Source organism: Euprymna scolopes, chromosome 12 (genome assembly GCF_053919585.1).
Source record: "Euprymna scolopes isolate OS-2025 chromosome 12, ASM5391958v1, whole genome shotgun sequence".
Taxonomy (NCBI): domain Eukaryota; kingdom Metazoa; phylum Mollusca; class Cephalopoda; order Sepiida; family Sepiolidae; genus Euprymna; species Euprymna scolopes.
This window is the reverse complement of record NC_136493.1, coordinates 15,234,623-15,260,568: the sequence shown is the minus strand read 5'-3', so window position 1 is coordinate 15,260,568 and position 25,946 is coordinate 15,234,623.

The window sequence follows — 25,946 nt, the reverse complement described above, 5'->3', positions numbered from 1 at the left end:
AGATCATATTCTGCACATGTTTCATGCATATCACAAAAACTTATAATATTTGATCAACATTTGACTAACAATTTTACAAAAAAGACCTACCACCTTAAGGGGGGTAAAGGTAAGGCTCCCCACATAACCATAAAAGAAAGCCGCCCCCCCATACAGTGGGAAAGAGCTCCCTTCCCATTCTGGGGCAGAGAAGGGGCAAGGAAAACTCTTAAACATAAATGGTCAACGGAGGGTATACACCCTGGGAAACTAAAAGTCTATATGGAATCTGCATAAATTAAAATATCCTGTTTAAGCGTATTGTATGACAGGGAGGGAAGGTCAACAGGTGGAAGAAAAATGGTCTACGCAGAGCATACCGCCTGACAAGCTAAAATCGCCTTTTTATATACGGCAGACAATCAGACTCTGATTGCCTGGACGGCGGGCTGAGCAATGAATGTGGAAGCCGGGGAACTTCTCTCAGAAGGAGGATGGGAGGCCCAGGGAGCCTTCGCTCTCCTCCTAAGAGAGGGATATCCTCTTACTCCCTTTGGAAAGAGATCAACCTTACACAAAACAAAAAATATGGGAAGAGAAGCCTTCCCGGGCCCCCCTCCCCCTTCTGGGAGGAGAAGTTCCCTGGCTCCAACGTTTTTTTTTGGGGGGGGGCTAAGCCTGTCCTCCAGGCAACCAAATGAAAAAGAAATTTACCCATCCCACCTTTGTAGGAAGTGTGCTCAGCCCACCTTCTGAGCCACTGTGAAAGTTTCCTTCCACCAAAAGGGAAGGGAACGAGGAAGGAAAAGTCTCTGAGAATCTTCATGCAATTTCTTTGACAAAGAAACTGTTTTCACTTGATTCCACACAAAATTTTTATTGCTTTTTCATCTATTGTCTTATATTAGGATTTCTTTATGCATGTTATTTTATTTAAGAGTACTAAATAGCTTTTCAGTTTCTTGAGACTCTTTCAACTGTCTGGATTCTGCAGCAACGTTGTGAAGTGATATGTAAAACATAAATTGGTACTTTATAACAATAGGTATGTAGAATTCTAACTCGCCAGTGTTGATCGTTTCAATTATTTACAAATTCACCAGGTCCTGGATATGACCATAAACTGTATCCAAACATGGGGCTTTGTGAAGTGTGAAGCCACCATTTAATTGCTATTGCTACCAGGTCCACTCTGATCTGGAGTAGTAGTACCTGTTAGGGTCCCAATTATGAGTTAAATAGAAACCAACATTAAATAAACAAATATATTCTAGGAAAAAAAAATGTCACTAGATTGGGCATGATATAGTGTTGATATGTCATAAAACAAAATGAACCAACAAATTCACCAATCGACACAATATCAACAAATGTATCTTTCTTTTCCTTATTCTGTGCTTATTTCTTGGTACTAAGCTTATCATTAACTAACCCTGACATTTCTTTTACTTTGTTTTGTGTATATATTTTATTTTGTGTAGAATAACCAAAAAGACATTTAGCTACCACATTTGCAGCGAAATGTTAGCATACATAAAATCACTGGTGACAACCCATGATGTTTTTTCTTATGAACACGAAATAACCAACACGCTTTCCATTGGTTTTTCATGATAACAATTTAATATTGATAAATTATAATAAACATGTCCATTACTTTTCTTTTTTTATCAATAAATATACTTGGTTGATAATTAGAGAACACAATGTTTATTGTAATAAAACTTGTGATCTATAACATCCAATTCTAAAAATTAAACTTTCCTTTCTCAATTGAAACAAACAACATACCCCACACTATGTTCCTAAAAATGAGGATTTTACTATTGCGTTTACATAATTTTTTAGCTATGTTTCTCTTACTTTCAGCATGAGATCATTTTCTACACGTGTTTCATGCATACCACACAAACATTTTACCTCTGACATTTTTAATTTTTTTCCAATTTCCTTTCACCATGAACATTATCATTAGTACAGTTTTCATTTAAAATGAAGCTGTACATGGTTACTATTACTTGGAAAGCAGATCTAAAAAAAAAAAAAATATCTGTTTTCACTTTGAAAATTTACGATTTATAGATCTCGGATTTGGCCCTTCTTCACCTTTTATCTTACATTTGTAAATATTGTATATATAAACTTTTTTCTTATTTCTCCAATGTTATTTCATTCATGCAATTTCATAATCCACCAACATTGTATAAGATTCAATTCCATTTGACACTTGAAAACAACTTTTTATATAGTAAACAGCATTTATTTCTTTTCAGACATATTCTTATTTTATTTTATTTCCAGTACTATGTTTTATTTCATTTTGTGGACACTCATTTAACTCTCTGGGATGCTGCAGGGAACATGTAGAGTGATATATCAAACAAGAAGTGGTACTTTATGACAATAGGTATCTAGGATTTACACATACCAGTGTTGATAGTTTGAAATATTTACAGACTAACATTTTACACAATATAAACACATGTACCTTTTTTTTCTTTTCCTTTGCTTATTTCTCGAACCTAAACTTATCATTAACTAACCCGTAACTTTGTTTACTTTGTTTTGCGTATATATTTTATATTGGGTAGAATTAACAAAACTTAATTTCGCTACCATCATTATTTTTAGTGACATGCACTGTTAACATCAATAAAATCACTGGTGACAATACTTGATACCTGTTTCGTATAAGCACCAAATAACTATCACTATTTCGATTTGCTTTTTCATGATAATATGTTCATCTTGATACATTATAATAAACATTTCCATTCACTGGTCGTTTGCTTAGCTTAGCTTTACATCATTTTTTCACAATGTTTCTCTACTTGCTTTCAGCATGAGAGCAGATCATATTCTAAACGTTTCATGCATATCACACAAACTTATAATATTTGATCAACATTTGACTAACAATTTTTTGCCAATTTCCTTCAACATTCTCATTACCATTACTACAGTTTACATTTTGTCGTTAAAATGAAGCTGTACATGTTTCCTATTACTTGGAAACCAGATTTGTAAAAATCCCATTTTTTTTTCACTCTGAGAATTTTCATTATATTTCTTTGACAAACGATTTATTTTCAATGAACTTCAGCACATGATTGTTACTGCTTTTTCCCCTTTTGTCTTATATTTGTTTTTCTTCATGCCAAATATTTTATATATCAATTTTTTGCTAATTTCTTAAATTTTATTTCTTTAATTCTTAGTCCACCAATATAGTATAAGTTTCAATTGCATTGAACGCAATGTTTTAGATAGTAAACATCAGCATATTTCACTTTTCAAGCACTTTTTCATTTTATTTCAAATACTATGTTTTATTTCATTTTGTTGACACTCATTTACCCCTCTGGGGTGCTACAAGGAACATGTAGATTGATATACCAAACATGAATTGGTGCTTTATAACAATAGGTATCTATAATTTTGCTTAATTCTCTAACCTAAACTTATCATTAACTAACCGTAAATTATGTTTTAGTTTTGTGTATATATTTTATATTGTGAAGAATAAACAAAAATTCATTTCACCACCACATTTGCACTGTTAGCATACACAAATATCACTGGTTACAATCATTGGTAGCTGTTTTTTAAAAACACCAAATAACATTCACGCTTTCCATTGGTTTTTCATGATAACAATTTAATATTGATAAATTATAATAAACATGTCCATTACATTCTCTTTTTATCAATAAATATACTTGGTTGATAATTAAAGAACACAATGTTTATTGTAATAAAACTTGTGATCTATAACATCAAATTGTATAAATTAAAGTTTCCTTTCTCAATTGAAACAAACAACATATCCCACACTAAAAATGAGGATTTTACTATTGCCTTTTAGATCATTTTTTAACAATGTTTCTCTTCTTACTTTCAGCATCAGAAAATATAATTTTCTACACGTGTTTCATGCATACCACACAAATGTATATGTGACCAACATTTTACCTCTGATACATTTTTTTCCAATTTCCTTTCACCATTGTCATTATCATTAGTACAGTTTTCGTTTTGTCTTTAAAATGAAGTTGTACATGTTTCTTAATACTTCGAAACCAAATATATCAAAAAATAATTTTTTTCACTTACAAAATTTTCATGATATTTCTTTGACAATCATATTTGTTTTTAATTGAATTCAGCATATGATTCTTACTGCTTTATCACCTTTTATCTTATATTTCTTTTTCTTCATGCCAAATATTTTAAATATCAATTTTTTGCTCATTTCTTAAATTGAATTAAAAAAATGGATTTTTTTATTCCACCAATATTGTATAAGGCTCAATTCCATTGAACACAGTGTTTTATATAGTAAACATCAGCATTTGTTTCTATTTTATTTCAAATACTGTTTCATTTCACTTTCTCGATAATCATTTACATCTTTGGGGTGCAACAGGGAACATGTAGAGTGATATATCAAACATGAATTGGAACTTTATAACAATAGGTATCTAGAATTTCCACATACCAGTGTGGATAGTTTTAAATATTTACAAACTTACAATTTACACACTATAAACAAATGTATCTTTTTTTTCTTTTCTTTGCTTATTTCTCGAACCTAAACTTATCATTAACTAAACCTAAACTTTGTTTACTGCATTTTGTGTATATATTTTATAATGGGTGAAATAAACAAAACTTAATTTGGCTAATATCATTTGTAGTGGCATGCACTATTGACATATATAAAATCACAGGTGACAATCCTTGATTCCAGTTTCGTATAAGCACAAAATATCTATCATTATTTCGATTTGTTGTTCATGATAAAAATTTAATATTGATACATTGTAATAAACATTTCCATTGCTTTTATCTTTTTATCAATACATATACTTGGTTGATAATTAGAGGACACAACTAACCCTATACTTTGCTTTACTTTGTTTTGTATATATATTTTGTATTGTGTGGAATTAACAAAGATTCTTATGCAGGAATCTGTTGATACATTCCAAGAATCCCAATGCGACCAACAAACTTGAAAGACTACAATTTCTTTTTACTATGACCAATAAGAAAGCTCAAGGACTAAGTTGTTGGACTCATCCTGATCACCATTTTAAATTATTGTTAACAGTAAGTTTAACATTTTAAGTACAGAATAATATTTCTTTTGACATTTATAAATTACTATTTTCTGTGACAGATGTTACTTTTTCAATATTGATTGTACCCTCTTTTGTGTTTTTAAATTTTGCATACAATAATATTAAGCACACCATACCAAGACCACAATTTCAGTATCTAATAAACTTCCTACCAAGGTCAATGTTTTCAAGTGACAACGGAGAGTATTCATGTTATGTTTCACATTTTTATGTTTTGAAATATTTTGCTGCTTAATATCAAATTCAGCAGATGAGTTCTTTCTTATGCATCAAACAATTACATTTTCTGATATTCATTCAAACTAATTATTGAAAATCAATTTCATATTTTCTTTACTAAAATATTACTATGCTTGATTTCATCAAGTGGTGCGAATCTGTTTTTTACACTAACAATGTGCACATTTTTTGAAGAATAAAGTTTTTTTTTTTTAAGGTGGTGAAGGTGATCCGGGGAGTTTTTTTTTTTTTTTTTCCAAAAAAGGTACTTTTTACGAATGGGTATCCAAGAAACATTCAGTATTTTGTCGGAAATTAAGATTTTCATTGACAACTCTCAATACTATCAGAAATGACCAATCTACACAATACAAACTAACTGTTTTGTTGGCTTTTTATTCTAACTCCAAACTAACCCATAACTACATATTGCTTTTATTTTGCAAATTTGATTTCCTTTAGTTTATATTGTGTAGCTGAATCAGAAATTGATTTAACTTTTGTCATTTGTAGTTAACATGCTTTCAGCGCAATTACTACAGTGTAATCACACATGATATACCAAAATAAAAACACTTCAGATAAAGTCTTCTTACATAGAATTCAGTTTCTTACATGACATCTGATGAAGTCAGTACAAACGTTACAAACTAATACTTGAAAAACAATTTGACATTTACTGTACTACAATATCATATTTGTATAGAAATAGAAATCTGGATACCTATTCTGATACCTAATAAAAGAAAGGACACTCTTTGGGGCGGATTTTGATGATAACAAGTCACTAATAAGAAATTATAATAAACATTGAAATAATTTAAGAATTTTACCAAAATAAAATTGCATGGTAATCACCCAATTTCTGCCACAAAATTTTGATTGGCAAAACTCATAAACAGAAAATATATATTTTCTAATTTCATCTTTTTTTTTTACATAATCTGATTTGATGTTTTCCTAAATATTCAAATCACTATTTTTTTGCTGCTTAATATCAAATACAGCAAATGAGTTATTTTTTATGCATCAAACAATTACATTTTCTCATTCATCCAAACTAATCACTGAACATCAATTTCATATTTTCTTCACTAAAATATTACTGTGCTTGATGTCATCAAGTAGAGCGGATCATTTTTTTTTCATTTGTTCACACATTTTTCCAATTTATATATATTTTGTCTAAGATTCCTAGCCTATGTCATTGCATACCAATCTGTTTATTAAAAGTTATGGTTCACTGTAAACACATACGTTACACCAAAATAAAAACGCTTCAGATAATGTCTTGATATTCAATTAAGTTTCTCACATGACATCTTATGAAGTTAGTAGAAATGTTACAGACTTTTGAATCTCAAACACTTTCAATACTGTGCACTGATATTTTCTTTTTTGGAATATAAGCACATTCATGATTTTTTTTACAAACGCCAACAAATGTCACATTTTGTAGCAATGTACTGAAACAATTATAAAAATAGGTATCTAGGAAAAGGCCACTACATATGTTATAAATTCCAAATTTCCACAACCTGGCAAATACTGGTACACGCTAGCAAATTTAGATTTGTAATTACAGAATATGATTCTAATTTTTTCCTTTGCTCTTTATTCTAACACTACACTAAGTTTACTGTTTTATTTCGCTACAGTTGATATTGTGTAGAACAATAAGAAAATCATAGTGAACAATGCATTCAACAAAATTTCACACACATTTCTAGATACCTATATCTAATAAGTTCAAAAGAAAGGACACACTTAGGGAGGTATTTTGGTGGTCAAGTCACTAAATAGAGATTAGCTGGTTTCCCGGCATAGCCCAAGATGTAATAAAGATTGACTGAAATACATGTTCTAGCTGGTTTCTAGGCGTTGCCAGGGATGTAATATAGACACATTATGTTGTATATTACCTGTTCTCTTCTCCCTAAGGTAAAACAATTTCATGTACATGCTGTAAATTACCTACACTAGGGATAAAACATGAACAATACCAGTCCTAGGGTAGATAAAACAAATAATACATAGAGATGAAAGATTCCTCTCCCCTAAGAATAAAACATATATTCAATATCTGCTTTTGTTTTTTCATTGTTTATACGGTCCCGAGCAACGCCGGGTAGCCCTGCTAGTTTAAAATAAATCATAAACCCAACTGTTAAAACAACATTATTTTATGTACTCAATAATTATTTATTTTTTAAAAAGTTTGGAACGCTTTTTATTACTTCACATTATGCCTTTTTCGCTGCTATACGTACTAATGACGAATTTATAAGTCTATTTTTCTCTCGCCAGAAGAAGCAAATCTTTCTCAAATTCTGATTAGGAGACAGTAAGAGATACAATAAACCAAAAAGGTGTTGAACCTCTTGAATTGGAGGTTCTAAGACATCGAGATTGATTTGCTGATAATTCCAATCAATTTAAGCTTGAAATCGATGAAAAGCGAAAAGCTTACTTGAAACTTTTAAACTCTTCGCCTCTGAATTGGCAAGCTTTCGCTGCCCACTTCTCTTCTTTGCGGTGTGAGGTTCAGTGTTGTGTGCACCAAATAAAAGAAAACAAATGGTCGTCTGGCCTCTACAGGAAGATACAGACTGCCTACGTGTCAGTGGATGATTATATTTTTAAAAATAATATATGTATGTGTCTCCCTATTTAGCGGGGTAACAAATTGGTTGAAGGAAAAATTATTCTCAAATGGCATTCAGGTAAAAATGGACTCTCGTATAAATAATTGAAGTCAATTAAAATGTATCGCTTACAAAACAAATAAAAACATGTACACACACACACACACACACACACGCACACACACATATATATATATATATATATATATATATATATATATATATATATATATATATATATATATGATGGAAATAATGGAAGTCTCGAAATAAAGACGAAATGTTTAGGAACACATAATACGGTTTGTTCCTTTATATATATATATATATATATATATATATATATATACATATATATATATATGTATATATATATATATAAGAACATTTTAACACTCTTAAAGTAAAAAATTGGAATAAAGGGATTAATATATATATATATATATATATATATATATATTTGTGTGTGTTCACAATTACTATACATTATTAGATATGGTCTGGCCAAAATATCTTAGAGTTCCATTGAACAAACTAAAACAAAATGGCTTACTTAAACTGAACATGCTTATCAGCGCATCAATCCTCTAATTTATATTGTTTAATATATTAATTTTAAATTTAAATATTTTAGTTCAAATTTTCAACTAGACAATTACAGTAAATTAACCATATATATGTTGACACGTTATAAGATGCACGTGCGAATTAGTTGAACTAATTCCAATTATAAGAATAAAATTGAGGTTTATGCACGCAAATATTTATACAAAAAAATCACACGCACACAGCCGAAAATTTGGAAAACATTAAAATTAAAACAGTTGGTAATCCATTAGTTTTATTTCATATTCATGAAAGAACTCTGATAAAATATAGCATATCCATTATCTTAATATAACCATATTCTAATCGTGGACTACTAATCAAATATCGAGATAATGATTCGAACTTACATATTTCAAGGTTAAGAATCGTGTTGTAAAATTAATCTATTTTAACAACAATCAAATTTAGACATGCTCTGCTTTTGACATGATGACAGCTTTTATTTGTTTTTGTATATTATTGGTATAATAGTTGCGGGTGGTAGAATCTATTTTCTGCCACTTCTTATAAAGTTCGGTTTCTTAATCTTTTTGCTAACCATGTACGACGTCTAACTCTTTTTCTTAGATGGGACCACAAACTTCAATGGGATTAACGTCTAGGGATTGGGGAAAACACTTCATCACTTTAATTCGTTTTTATCAAACTTCATCACTTAAACCGTTTTTCTCAAACTAACACACTGAGACTTTTTTACCGATGGTATTGGGGCATTGTCCTGTTGAAAGCTTACATCCCTTGGAATGCTATTTTTAAATAGTTTAGTCATAGAGATTTGGTAAACCCGCTAAGGTGTGTTTGTAATAATTATGGAGTTCATTCACCTTCACATGTATACAACAGTTAAGTGCCTAAAGAACTCATGTAGTCCAAACGAATTAAGCTTCCTCCTGCAAATTTTACAGTTGGAACAACACAATCAGTATAAAATGACTTCTTGTGAGAGGGTGGCCATATATCTAATGAAAAAAACGAGAATTTGCTACAATTTTTGATAAGATATTGTCGGTGTGTATTCACATAAAAACTTTAATCACTCCTTTCTGAGTAACAGTAACCGAAGCTGTTATTTTAAATCCAAGTTACTTTACTCAGACTAAATAATTTTGGCCCAATTATCAGCTGCCCGGTTTTCATATTGTTAGCAAATTCCAGGTATTTGTGTTGGCTTTAGACAAGTATGGATTATTCCTTGATTTGCATACTTTTAATCTTCTAAATATCATCTTCTCACTCTCCAAGCTGATGTGTTTTCTTTGCAAACCCCCTAAGTTCAACAACAAGCTTGGAAGAATATTTTCCTTGCTATCTACAATGAAGCAATTTTAAAAGTTCAGTCTTTCATGGCGGTTGTATTTTATTTTCGACTGTTTTTATTTTTGTCTGATTTTGAAAGACCTTGCTTTCCTGTGTCCTTTACTCCTCATTCCATTTATTCGACAATTCTTCCATGGAATTTCTGCTTGGAAATCTCCTCATCAGATAAAGTAACAATGTGTGCCCTTTTAATCTCTGAAACGTGCTTTTTATGCATTTTCAATTAAATACACTATCACAACACTGATAGGAATATAATATATTAAAAATAAGAAAACAACTTTTTAAGATAAAATCAATTATTTTGAATATAGGAATGAATTGTGTAGGAAACTAGGCTAAAAGTGTTAACAGATATTTAAAAGAATTAAATATTACATTCTTCTGTTTAATATTTTATATTTGCTCATAAATCTGTACTGTACAATTCTGAATCTGCAAAGGCGAAGATAAAAACAATCATCTAATTTTATATATATATATATATATATATATATATATATATATATATATATATATATATAACCCTGGTGAAATGTATGGATTATATATATATATGTATATATATATATATATATATATATATATATACATATATATATATGTGTGTGTGTGCGTGTATGTGTCTGGTGTGTATATGTGTGTGTGCGTGTGTGTGTAGTGAGCCGTAATTAGGAAAATGTTTGTCGAAACGTAAGAGGCAAACTTTGACGCTACGTAAATCAAGGAAAACTAGTTGAGCGCTTGCAATGATAAATATCATTTAATTTTCATGAATATAATTGTCTAATTACATATAGTTGTGCGTATACGTGATCTCTAAATAGCTGTGGTACTTATTCTTTCTCTATATATGTATATTTATACATATATATAAACATATTTATATATATATATATATTTATATATATGTACATATGTATATATACATATTATATATTTATATATGTATATAATTTCTAAATTTAATTATGTAAAATTACAAAAAATAAACTAATGTTAAATTTCTTGGTTTACTTAATCCATGGAAAACGCCGATATCCATCCTGCAACATATATTTACAACTGCTTTTGTGTCAGAATTAATTCTATCATGAAGTATATGTTTTTACACTATGATTTCAAATTTTATTTTCAATTTATGTTCTCATACAGACATTTTATTATTACACACATCTATTTAACTAACATTTTCTCCGATGAGGTGAGCTGTTCATTGAAAATCCATAGGCCAAAGAAATAAATTTAAAAGATGTTTAGTATCCTTCTCAAACAATAACGTTCGTTTTCATACTGCATAATTGAATTTGGAATTTCGATTTATACCATTGCTTTATCTAATATACAGATCTTCCTTTACCTGCTTTTGGCTGTCTTATAAATATTGATTCTAGTGTTTATTTGGTTATTAGTTTTACAGTTGTATATCATGTAATTCTACAGCAATTCAATCTTTCATTTAATTAACACACAAACACACATACACACACATATATACATATATATATATAATTAATTCACACACACACACACCCACACATATATATATAATGTGTAAACTTTTTTTCTAAATCTAAACTCATTTGCACGCGCAGTTCTGAGAAACGTTCGGATTAGCATCGCTTTTGAAATCCGTCTGTAAGAGAGAAACGTGTTGTAATGGCATGGAGAGCGGTTGTCGGTCTTTCCTCTTTAATTTTGCTTTTGGCAACTTTAAGGTTTTAATGTAAATAAAAAAGGCCTATCGAATGCGATTCCACAAATTCGTGACATTCAATAAAATAAAACCACGAAGTCAATTGTAATGCCAATTCAATTGAACGGCGGCTTTGATCTTTACTTTCATTGGAAATATGCGTGCAAAAACATTCATTTCAAACGGATTGAGTATTTTACAAATATGTAAATGTATTGCTCTTCGATATTGCAACTTAAAACCGGCTGTTAATCTACAAATATTCTAAATTAAAGTGAGGTATTTTTTCATTGTATCAGTAAATGCACTTTCTTGGCGGCTAAAAAATAAAGAGATATCTTTTCATGTTGGTATGCTTCATTTCCTTTTTTTTCATCATTTTCACCAAAGTTAACTACTTTGTATTTCTCTTTCTTGTATTTCATCGTCTTTGTTTTCATTGCTTTTTTCCCATAGTAACCTTTTGTTTTTCCTTTTTGCGAAGAATACGCCGAATAATATAAATATATGTATTTCTTTCATTGCAACAGCGCAAGCACTTTCTTGGCAGCAAATAAATAAAATGATCATTTTTCATGTTATTTTCCTTCATTTCTGTTATGTTTGACATTCATCTTCGTCGCCAACAGTTATGTTTGCAGGTTGAACCAAATAACGTATAAGGCAATACAATGAAGACTCAACAAAACAAAAGTAGATCAATAAGAAGTGTATTAGAAAAAGTATACTTACATAATGGTTGTCAGGTAAGAGAGTCTTGGCTGGAGAACATATCTGCTCTCGGCTCGGCCTTCGGTGGTTTCTGGTTAAGACACACTCAGACTAACCGAGACTTGCTATTTATGTGTAATATTATCCACAGATGTAAATGAGTGGGTGCCACCACAACAATTTCTCAATCCATTTTCCTTATTTACACCATCTTCACCAAGGTTTACCACTTTTTCTTCATCTTTCATTTATCCCATCGTCTTTATTTCCATTGCTTTATTTTCCCGTGAAACCTCTTGTTTTTTTCCTTTTGCAAATAATATGCAATTCTCGCCGAATAATATAAATGTATGTATTAGAAAAGTAATATGGATTTTACATTTGGATGATAGGCACATAATTCCTCATTAAATGACAACATTTGCCAAATAATCCAAATTACAGACAAAACGCAGACACATATATTTACAAATATCAATATTTGTTGTCATATCTAACAACACTTGCGTTCTACTCTTTCGCAATAATCAATCCATAACGTGATAGTTTCAACTAGTTGTATGATTTGGGAACCATCTGCACAAAAGCAATTGACTAAATTTGTAAAAACTTTCCTCCGGGCAAACATCAATTGCAACGCGATTAAAGGGCAACTTTTCACTTAAAAATAGAATATGCGGACACAAGAGTAAGAAAACAAAAGTGTTCAAACGTACAGAAATATAAACGTAACATAAATCGAGTTGATTGCGTCTTTATTTCTTACAAAGATGGCTCGATTTTATTATTAAAAATAGTCTTATAATAAGAATATTAATAATAAGTTTAATAACTGCAAACGCTATTTGAAACCATCAGTGTAAGAAATGAAAACTACTAGTAGATGCGAGAGCAAGGAAGCAACACAGAAATGTGATTATACCCAGTTGACATCTTTTGCTTAATGTACTATTAACATTGGATAGATAATATAAGCAAGCACTATTATATATAAATATACATATGTATATATATATACATATTATATAATACATACATATATATATATATATATATATATATATATATATATATATATATATGTATTAAATCTGTAATTCACAATGACGGAAAACATATAATATATATATATATATATTATGACGGCATCTATGATGTTATTACATATTGAGAAATGCATGTTCTCCTTTCAGATTACGTCCTCTATGACGTAACGTAAAAGGTTATGTACGGAGGTAAGATAAAATATATTCCCGGTTAATATATATATATATATATATATATATATATATATATATATATATATATATATATATATATATAACCGAGAAAAAATCACACACCGATGTAAGCGTGAAATACAAAATAAATAATACACACGCTATTAATATATAGATAATTGAATCGGGAAAATGTCAGTGATAAACTCGACATGCTATCTTTTACAATGCGACTACTTGTATAAGTGTTTAGTAACTTTAAGATGATTTTTAAAGCACATGGTTTGTAGAACAGACTGTGTCATACAATACTAAAAAATCACATGCGTCCAAGGATGGAATACTGTTGCCATATCTGGGCAGGAGCTGCTAAAAACAGCCTATCCTGCCTTGACAGAGTACAAAATAGACTTCGTGGCTTAGTGGGGGATGCCTTTTTCTCTACCCTGCAAACTCACTCCCAGGGGTCGATCGTTGTACTTTTATGATTCCTGCTTTTCATAAATTATATCCCTGATAAAATTGTGTCCGGATATATTCGCTGATTACAGCGCGCTCTATAAAATATATAAGGGAAAAAACAAAGATTCCTGTACCTAAGACAATGGCGAAAACACCGGAAAAGGAATTTAAGATTTTTAGTGGAATAAATCTCGCAGAAACTTGGTAACATTTAATATTACTTAACCAATCTATAAGAAAACGGAGATTGCGATGACAAAAACACGCTACCTGAGTATCCATCTTTGAACCTGCTCGACCTATCATTAACAGGCAACATGCATTGAAACAAATACACCGAGGACATAGCCAAGTCTCCTGCAAATAAATGAAGTTCCTCTTCCGTACTAGAAAAGTATTTACAACAAAGTGTATCCTGAATACTTACAAAGTAACAATTCGACCATGCATGGAGTATTGTGGTTGGATATTAGCTGATGCATTTAACAGTATTCTTCAATCTAATTGAACCCGAACTTTCGACCAAGCTCTAACCTCTGTTCGATCGGTGCATTATCATTTCCATGTTGTTTTTTTTTTACAAACACTTTAATGGAATTGATATCACTTACTCCCCCTCAAAGTATTTACCTTCAACTAACCATAAAAGCAACAAAATCACACTCCTTCAATGTGAAGGCGTTTTGATGCCGGAACGCATTCTAACCTAGTGGTTTGTTCTAGATTACTTGAATTTTGAAATCCCACCTTGTTTACTGCTTCATTGAATTGTGTTAAGCTGCCAAAGTTTTAACAAGAGGCGAAAAAGTATCTCGCATATTTACTCTTCACATTCCTCTCTTCGAACACTATCTCAAATAGTACAGCAGAGCCCCGGAATACGGCATAAATTCGTTCCGGCTTGGAATGATAAGGTTAAATTGCCGTGCGGCGGGGCTTAAGCAAACTTTTATACAATACATATTAAAAAGCAGTCAAAAATACAGTACATTATATAATACACATGTATATAATTAAATAACTTTATAAATAACGCAGTAAGGTGGGGTAAATACCGTAACCAGGCCCCGGAAAACATCATATTGCACATCGAAAACCCGTATCTTGGGGACATCGTATCCCGGGGATCTACTGTGATCACGTATATTTTCAAGTGGCAACATGCCTTGTTTTGGGTGAAAATAAATTTTAAAAAGTTAATAAAAACAATACACTTCCTGTTTTTTGTTGTGTGTAAATGTATCCCTTCTCGCTCCTTCAATTTCCATGCCGGCAACAAAGCAAGTGACAGTCTGTCAATTTTTTTCAGTCATTTAAAGCATAATTCATTATCATTTTTTTTTCGTATCCTTATCTCGCAAGAAATCGGCTTCTGACTTCCTGTTTTTCTTATGTGGCACTCAAGTTCGCCATCTTCTCTACCTATAAGCTGTCACATCAAAGAAATCCAACAAAAATACCATCCATCGTTTCTGATAATCGTTCCCGATCAAACAAACGTCACTCTTTCGAATCTTTTATTTATGTTATTTTATTCGCTTCGTTTGAAATGTTATTCTTTTACGCTTTATATTGTTTCGCATTTTATTAAAACTTTTAGTGCTGTTTTGTTTAATACTGCTATTTAAGCTGACATTTAAAACAGGCAAACGAGCAAACACTACGTCAAACGTCGTGTTTGTTTAACGCTATCATTTGAAAGGTGACTACATCTAGAGCGAGAAATCAGAAATAGCGACGCTTGGCATGACAGCCGGAAGCAGGCAGTTGAGCTCTTCGGCGTTTCAATCTTGCCATTTGATCCGAGCATTCCATAAAGATAGCAGGAGATGATATGTGTGAGATGTATCCATTCAGGCTGCGTATATACCGATAAAAAATGTATAACTTGAATGTGACCGACAAACTGAAATTGCTAACGAATACCTACCGACTAATGAAAAGATGGTATTTTAAAGAAAAGCTTTGAACAGAAAAATAAACGCTATTTCAAACGTTCGCGTAAAAAAAAAACGTAATAAAATATCATCTACAATAAAGACAGTTGGCCTTTTGGCCAAGATCAGAGTGTAGTATCTGTTCTTAAGATGCTGCCCTTCTATTTCTTGCTCTGTTTCGGTGGAGGAGAGATCCCTCATGACTGAGACATTTTTTATTTTTGTACCTTTTTATCCACGTTATAAAACGACCCTGGTGTCTAACTCTGTCCCACGGGGGGAGGCATTGTAAATAGGTACAATAGAGACAGATGAATAAAAACACTTTTATTTTTATTTTATATGAGTGATCTACAAAATATTCATGTAAACATAAACATGACAGAACGATGTAAAGTGTATTAAAAGTTTAAGCGTGCTATACAAGCAGGAATTATATTAAAAACTTGGTACACAAACTAAATAGCGTGGTACACAAACTAAATAGCACCATTAAAACTTAAGCGTGACTGATAAAAGATAATCTTATTAGCATATTGATAGTCTAACAAAAATCTACTAATGGTTTTAAAGTCATGATAATTTACTTATACGTGTGGCAGATGGACGAAAATTGAAATGCTAATGTAATGATATACTAATATAAATTTTAATGCAACGATAATTTTGTTTGATTAAGACAGACGAATGAATATGTAAAATCTTAGAGTTCTACAAAGAATTTTCTAATAAAATTGTGCATTTCAGACAGTTATAAACTTGTATAGACCATCATTTTTTAAACGAGTTCCTGCCTATTTGTGTATCTCTATCACCTTCTCTTTAACATTAAAATATAACGCAAGTGGGAAACGCCTTGTAAGGGGTAAACATGATGAAAAAAGTGAGCAATTGATTAAGGAAGTTTTTCTTAAGATTTTGTAAGTACGTAAATAAATCGCGGCCCTAAAAAAATTAAGTATGAATTCTTTATTATCGTCTTGTTTTACTAGAAGTCACACAATATTGCCTAATAATTCCATCTTTTCAAATCTATAAAATCATCTATTTTAAACATATAGGAGCGTAGTTAGAAAAGTAAAGTCTCCTATTTTTCATTTCAAAAGTTGAAGGGCAATAAGGACGGAACGTCAACTAATAAAATGAGTGACCGTTTGTGTTTCGGAATAAAGTTAATTCATAGTCACCACCATTGCCACTGCACATTTAATAGTTATGAACGATGGATTTTCATGGGCATACAGAACGCGCTTTCTCATACGAGGGTTGATCAAAAAAGAAAACTTCTATTTTTACAACTCAAATAAGTGAAGAGTTACGAAGGCCGGAGTTGTACCATTAAAACGAGCAATGCTTTTTATTCAGTATTATTTTTTATAAGTAGGTACCCTTATTCTGAATGCAATTTTGTCAGCAATCCTCTTGCCCATCTCTACTTCTGATGAACCTGCATGACATATATTGCTTGCCTAGAGTCACACACTGTCAATTACTGCAATATAGATAGAAACTTACAAGTCATGAATGCATGTTACATCATTATAACAATGTAACCTGCAACCTTCTCTAATATAATCGTCCGATTAAAAAATTAATGCTTTATCTTCTGAAACTCCATTCTTATCAATTTTTTTTTTTTTTTTTTTTTTTATTACATTTTCACCCCAAACAAGGCAAATTGCCACTTTGGTGTAGGGGGCTACTATCAGGGGCAACAACTACTGGGGTACTATGTAGGGATTTGGGCAGCAAGGTGTCGGTTCACGTTACACTTGAACTTCTGCACGTCAGTACTGTTGGGGAAGCAGGGATCTGGAATGGAATTCCAGAGTCTTGCGGTTCTGGGGAAGAAACTATTGGAGTAAAAAGATCTTTTACATCTAGGGACCTCTACAGTGTGGGGGTGGGATCTAGTAGCCTGTCGGGTTTGTCGAGGGTGCTCGCGTCGTGGGGGCACAAGTGATTGCAGTTCATCAGAGCATTCACCACTAAAATACTTGTAGAACAGGCAGAGGGATGCAACATTTCGTCGATGGGACAGAGGCTGAAGCTTAGATGCCAGTTCAGGGCCTATCAGATTTGCGACTCTCTTTTGAACCTTGTCAAGGAGCGAGAGACTAGTAGCAGATGCACCAGCCCAGATGTGGCAGCAATACTCCATACATGGGCGAATGGTGGCCTTATAGAGGTACAGGATACTTTCGGGTGTTAGTAGTTTTCTAGCACGGTAGAGAGAGCCCACCTTTCTTGCAGCGGCCCTGGCAATGCCTTCAATGTAATTGTTCCAACTCATGTTTCCTGTGAACGTTAGGCCAAGGAGTTTGAAAGATGGACTCTCAGATAAAGGGTCGTTGGCCATTGCTATTGGTGGTAGAGAGGGTTTCTTGTAATTATTGAATGAAACTAGTTTAGTCTTGGCAGCATTGAACGCGACCAACCACTTTTGTCCCCATTCCACTACAGATTGGAGGTCTTCCTCTAGTGTTTCTGCCATTTCTTTAGAAATGTGTTCATTCGTCTTCCTGTCGTGTCTGCCATAGAGTGTAGTGTCATCAGCATATATACCCATCTCAGAGGCAATGTTGTCGGGGAGGTCATTTATGAATATCAGGAACAATAGAGGTCCAAGGATAGAACCCTGGGGCACTCCCGCATTTATATCATATTGTTTAGATGTGCGACCGTCGAAGACTACCTGGATTTTTCTCTTATCTAAGAAGGATTTAATTATGTTAAGTATTCTACCAGTGATACCGTAAGATCTAATCTTCCTGAGGAGACCCTCATGCCATACCCTGTCAAAAGCCTTAGATATATCTAGAGCTACCGCTCTGCCTTCCCCCGCTTTGTCCAGTGATTGGTATATACGTTCAGAGATCACGGTCAGGATGTCTGCTGTGGAACGGGCTTGTCTAAATCCATATTGTTTGTCAGTCAGTAGTTTAGCATCTGTAAGATGATGGATTAGAGCGTGGTTAATTATGGTCTCAAATATTTTGGCAAAAAGTGGAAGGAGGCTAATGGGGCGATAATTTGATGGGTCTGTCCTTTCACCAGAATTCTTGAATACTGGTACAACAGAAGCAGTTTTCCAACAGCCCGGAAAGCAAGCTTCATTAAGACATTTGTTGTAGAGTTTGGAGAGAACTGGAGCTACTTCGGCTGAGCACTTTTTTAATAGCACAGCTGGGATAAGATCGGGTCCACATGCTTTTGAGGTGTCAAGGTTTTTTATGATAGCATGCACCTGAGCAGGGGTGGTTTTCAGATCGTCTAGTGTGGCGTCTGTCCGCATAGGAAAGTCAGGTAGGGGGTGGTTGGAAGGGTCCAGTGTGAAGTTTGAGGCAAACCGACTGGCAAGCATGTTAGCCTTGTCGGTTGCTGAGGAGACAACCTCGTGATTGTTGGTTAGTGGGGGAATTGTCGATTGCCCATTATTTACTACACTGTTGTAGATTTTCCAGAAGTCTCGAGTTCCTAGTTTTTGTGCTTCGATGCGCTTTTTAGTGGTTTCCGTAAATTCTCTCTTAGCTGTCGCTATTTCTTTCTTAACGTTATTTCTAGCTTCTATATACTTCAGTCTGTTTGAACTGGACTTATGTCGGTTAAACCTACGGTATGCATGCTGCTTTTGAGTAATGGCAGTTGCACAAGTCGACGTAAACCATTGGGGAGAGTGGGGCTTACTATAAAATTTCCGCATGGGAACATGCGCTTCGATTGCAGTTTTGAACCAGTCAGTGGTCTCGTTTGCACATTGTTCAGCAGGGAGAGAGAAAATATTTTTCCATGGAGCATCTCTAATTAGTTCCCTGATGGCTTCCCAATCAGCCTTATTATAATATCTCGTTGTTTTGAGCACTGGCTCTTCAGTTTTGGGTCTAGAGTTTAGGGCGATTTCAACCATTATCACTGCATGATCAGCGTTCCCGAGTGGGCTGTGGGCCTTCGCTATGCAGTCATCGGGAACTGCGGTCAAAAACAGATCTAGAAGTGATGCGTGTTGTTCTTCCTGGTCAGGGAAACGGGTTGGAAACGTAACAATTTGTGATAGGGAGTGAGATATAGCGAAGCTATGGGTTGTGCTGCCCGCTGCATCTGTGTGAGTAGAGAATCCAAGCCAGTTTTTGTGGTGGACATTAAAGTCACCAAACACATGTATTTGTGCGCTAGTGTCGAGGGACAGTGCCGTGTCTATGCTGTCAGATACTTTGTTTATTATGGAGCAGTCCTGAGTCGAGGGAGAGCGGTAGAGAAAATAATAGTAGCTAATACTGTGTTGCACGTTTAGTCTAAAGCACATAAAGACTTGATCATCTGTTTCTAGGTTTGTTTCTCTAGTCAAGGGAAGGGTATTACGAATGTAAACTCCAAGTCCGTGCATATGTCTGTCAGAGTCCTTACGGCAGAGTGGGAGATATCCAGGCATGTTAAAGTGGCTAGAGGGAATGGAGGAGTGTAGGTTAGTCTCACTTAGTGCTAAGATATCCGGGGTATTTGTTAAGAGAAATGCTTCAACATCAGCTAAGTTAGTTCTAAGCCCACGGATATTTGTGAATGAGAGCCTCAAGGGAGGAGGCAAGTTGAATTTGTTTGTCCCTAATCCTGGTTTAAGCTTATTTTTAGATTGTACTGTCGTCATATTTTTTTTTAAGAGTTTCGGTAAGGGGGAGCTAAGCAAGAGGTTATGCGGAGCTTCAGACATGCATCACAAGTAGACCATCAGCTGACCAATTGTTTCTTTTGTCAATTTGTACTATTGAAGTTACCGCGAAAGAGGAAAAGAAAGTGAAAAAGAAACCTGGCGTCTTTGCTGTTGCGATTAGCGCCGTACCAGAAGTGACGTAGGTTAAAATAAATGCTAGTCAATCGGAAAGAAGGCATGGCTCTCGGAAATATCGGCAAAAAGGAAACCCCCATCCTTGTAGTAATGTGCCCAGTTGACGGTGAAGTAATTAATGTTTTTAGACAATTTTTCGATATTTGTCGTCCGAAGGGTCAAGCTTAAAGTTGATACTAATATTGTGAAATCACTGGTTTTGTAAAAAGTTTTAGGCTCACATACAAACATACAGGCATACATACATATGTTCGTACATATATACGTACATACATACATTTAAGCAGAGTTTTGCATTTAATATTATAGATAGTTATGACTTGTATTAGAGTGCCTCCAAATTTCGGTCGTTAGTAAATCTTTTGTAACTACGCTGACATAGCTGCCACCCGCCATCAACTCCAAAAGTGTAAACACGTAATATTCGGATGTCCTTTTACATTTTCCATATCTCTCTACGTTAATTCTTTTAAACTGATTTTTTGCTATTTTCTTTAACTTAACCTCTTTACTGAAAACCTTAAATAATACGCTTTTCTCATTTGTTTTGTGATTTCTTTTTTCCCTATACAATATAAAACATTTTATTTCTGACGCTTAAACAAACTGAAGTCACAATTTCACATAGACACGAAATATAATTTGGAGTGCCATCATTTATCTTGGGGCCAGATGCAAAGTGTAATATCTTTTCTGTTATTGCAATTAATATTTTCCTGTGTTCGGTTAGTACAGGAGAAATACTTCTATCGTGAATAAATTTTAAATCTCATCTCAATCATTATGTGTTTATCTTAAGAACTGTATTTCCATATATTATAAATCGGGCGCGCTTCTAATTCAGTTTTCGTTTCGTAGGCACGAAAAGGAAATAAAAATGGATCAAATGGAAAGAAATGATTCCCGCCTCAAAATTGCTAAACATACGATGGCCACAAATTTGTCAACTACACCAAATATTTTAGGAATGCAACTTGCGTTTACTTCATAATGGAAGGAGTTCGATCAATTATGTTTCAATGGCTCAGGAAAATAACCAAAATGAGAAAGACCTTACTTCGGTTGACATTCGACGTGTGTGATATCTCTGAAGCAACGGATAATATACCTAAGATATTTTTTATTTGTAAGAATATTTATTATTTGTCTGAAAGTGTATGAGAGGACTATAGCAATGCAGGAAAATGGCTGTTGTATTGATGTTACGCATGTAAAGAAACGAACAAACGAATGAAAGTCTTATTTGTTTTTGTTATTATTATTATTTTTGTATAGCCATCTATTTTCCAAAAATCAGTATTTTTATAAGAGTATTCTTCTATCCATTTATTTCGGAAACAGAGATAAAATCTAAAAATATTACAGATTTTCACAATCCCGGTTATATCAAACAGTAATTCTATGTTTACTGATTTGTATTGCGATTATTTTGGAAAATCAATGGATATACAAAGATAAAACAAGAAACACAAAACAAAATATGGGACATTCTTTTGTTTGTTCTAATTTTGATCATCCGTCACATCATCATATAGTTAGTTGATGCAATGCTAAAGTCTTTTTCGTAGCAAAACAAGAAAAGAAAAGGTTTACGAGACGCAAAGCAAATTTAACTACACAGGTTGTATAAAAATGTCTGATTAGCCGCAGATCATTGTTCAGAGTACGCACTTCTGAACGCTTTCTAAACTCCTTTTATTGTGTCCAGCATGCATCATTAGCAGGGTGTCATGTGACCATGAGAGAACTGTACGAGAGGGAATGATTTAAAAGATCACCGATGCCATCTTGAATCTTCTTGATTGTTCTTTCTTATCAGCTCACAGGACGATTCCGATGTAAGTTTTGATTATTTATTTATCATTTGTAGAGCACAACAAAGCAAACATGTGTGGCCGCTTGCTTCTTTGATGAACACCATACTCCCCTCTGATATCATGCTCACACAGTGCATTGCGAGTCTGGTCTTTTATTCCGGTCACTTCAGCGAAAGGGGCACATTCATCCTCTCTGGATCTTCTTCCTGTTCTGGTTCTGGTTCCGGTTCCGATTCGGCTTCGTCAGACGAACTATAGTCAATACTCTCATACAGAGGTGGTCCACTGATTGCGTTTGACAGTAACTCATTACTAAATGAGTTATCGCTTTCCTCTGCATCTGTATTTCAGAAGCCGAACGAAGGTCGCGCACATAGCGAGGGGCTCCATCATGTTGAACGAACTGTTGGCTGATCACACCAGACATTCGTCCTCCTTTGAACTTGGCGGCGCACCGGCTTTCTGGGGGTCTCACCCAAAGCGAATCCTCTATCCCATATATGTTGTGTGTTCCTTCGTCAATTGGTTATGTAGTGTCAATTCCCTTTACTGTGAACGGTGTTGCAGGTGATCTTCCATCCTTGGCGTGATGATTTATCAATACAAGGCCTTTGTAATGGAACGGGTCAACGCAACTCAAATTATACAGGGTCCTGTTGATATCTGAATGTCCGTTCTGTGCATGAACTTACTTTATTTGGCATGGGCTCATCACACCAATTGCAACTGAAGAAGATCGAAGTGTGTGCTTCACGCCGATTTCCACGGCTTCATTCCAATTTTGATGCATATGGGTTAATTGGTCAGCACGATTACAATGTAATGCTACCAGCGTTCACTCATCGATAACCCGTATTCAGAGACTAGACTCAGCGTATCTTGTCTTCGCCGGATCAACATTTGACTGGCCGCCTTAGTACGGGTTCTTGCTCGTCCTGAATGTGTGTAAGACATCCAGTGGTAGATACAGAGAGAATCTGTGTACAGGGGCAATTTTTGGACAACCATTGCAGTGCTAGATTGATGTTTTTCCAACAGCGTCTAACTCTGCCATATTGATGTGGTGAGCATCATTTCTCAAACAGGTTTCCTCTTTGCTATAATGAGACTCCCAACTCCAATGAACTGACGTCGAACCGCATATTCACGGCGTCATCATCGGCACACCACTCCCCACGAGCAGGGTATTTTTCATTCACTCTCAAGAGTTTACGTTATCATTAGAGTTAGGAGAGCATCATCAGTTACATTATCCCAACCTAAGGTCATTAAATTCGCTCTACGTTTAAAAAACACCTACAACTGCCACACCTTCATCGTAGGGTGTTTTATTCCTCAGAGATATTCAATTCCAATACGCGTGCTCCATCTTACAAACGTTCAGAATCTTTGCACTTCAGTCCAAATTAAGCTCACTTTTTTCTGACAGACTGCACATTCTCATTGACGTACACATCATTAATGTAGGCTGATATTGCGTCCTCACTTATCTATTCTTGGGACATCACCGCACTCACAATTGTTCTCATGATCTGTGGTTCCCCATTCAGACCAAAGCAGAGTCGTGTCATGCAATACCTCCAACCCCGGAACCACAGTCTACTCGCAACTGCAAATAGACCTTCAGCAAATATGTTCAAATATGACATATTAAAACCTTGCTGGGGCCGTTCCTTCAATTTGCTGTCGCACACGTCAGAATAAGCAGTGTAAGCTTCAATATGCTTGTTCAGGATAGTCCAGCATCGGTGTTTCTTTCAAATAATTATACTGGGCCACCGCCATTAAGGATGTCAGACCTTTGAGAGGTGAAAGCTTGTCGTCAGAGTAGCGGATCAGCCATTTATCCTAGATCCACATCTCAAGTTCTTGGGCCTCGTCAGGTATGGGTTACTCTGCGACGCTATTCTTAATTTCGGTTGGCCCCCTTCCTTCAGTCAACTTCCATGGTGCAGTCCAGGCCTTCTCTCGATGGTCGTAATCCACCTTAACATCAGGTCAACTTATGGGACCGCAGCCCATATTGGGGCTTCCAGAAAGCGCACTCTCCCGTCTCGTAAAATGACAACTCCCCCGAGCGCCTTGATGACATCATATCCTTGCAATAAGTCGAACCCCAGCAAATCCCTTTGTGTCAGCAACACATCGATTTTCGTGGCCAGACCGGATTTCGTATAGATTTGTACGATAACGGCTCCACAGCATGCTTGTGGTGACTTAGATGTTCTTATTCCAAGTTCGACACACTTTGCCATTCATTATGGTATGTAAACAACCTGAGTCAGGGAGAGCTGACGAGTGCACGTGGTTTTCGTATATATTCATTATTGGTTGCACCTCACATATTGTCCGGGGAGCAAATCAGCGCTCATGTCCTTCCCTCACCCCGTTTCCCGCACAGTAAGGGGGTCAGTCTCCAATCCCGCCACATTGGAAACAGCGCGCGCGTCCCCGCCTCCTGTCAGTTCAACTTTTTCGAAATGACTTCACCGGCCGCAGTGAAAACATCTCTCATTAATCATTGAGCTGAGAGTAGGAATCTTCCCTGTACTGTTTTTGACTGTCTGCGCTGCCACCACAATTGGTTCTCCTAGGCCCTCCTCATCTATAGTTGTTGTCGGCTCACCACGATTTGGCTAAGTAACCGTATGGCCGGGTTTGGGTAGGATTGAAACCGCTATCTTCAGACTATTCTCACCTGGAACCGTAGAGACACAATGTATCTTTCCACTGCGCCGGAGCCCATGGCGGTATGACGTGACTGTCTTGAGGAGCGATACTGCTCCTCATTAGGGAGATTAAAATCCCCTAAAACCCTTAGTGGGGCCTGATTAATATGCTGATATTGTCCGTTAAACGTTGATCGATTCGGGAACAGCGGCAGGTGGGCTGTCAAAATGGGACGAGTTTATTGTGTTTGGTAAAACAGGCAGATATTTTGATTGTTTAGAACAATGAAAGAGACAAATATTTTTTATTGGTCAAAACAATGACAGGAAATGGCAGAATAAGAACAAATGGCATTGTGTGACTTCAAGAACCCGGCTAAGATCTTCTGAGTTTCTGAGTAGAGAAATTGACATGGGGTCTAGATTTCTGAGTAGAGAAATTGATGGGGTCGTGTGAAAGAGATTTCATTTTTTGTCCCAGATGTACAAAACTCCGGACGAATTGCTGAAATGCACACACACACACACACACACACACACACACACACACACACACACACACACACAGAATGTATCTAGGGATTTCCCCAAAAACGTCTCGGACCCTGGTTGGTGTAGCAGATCGCCAGACCCACTTCGTCACTTTAGTATAAAAACGATTACCTTTTTTTATTACATTTT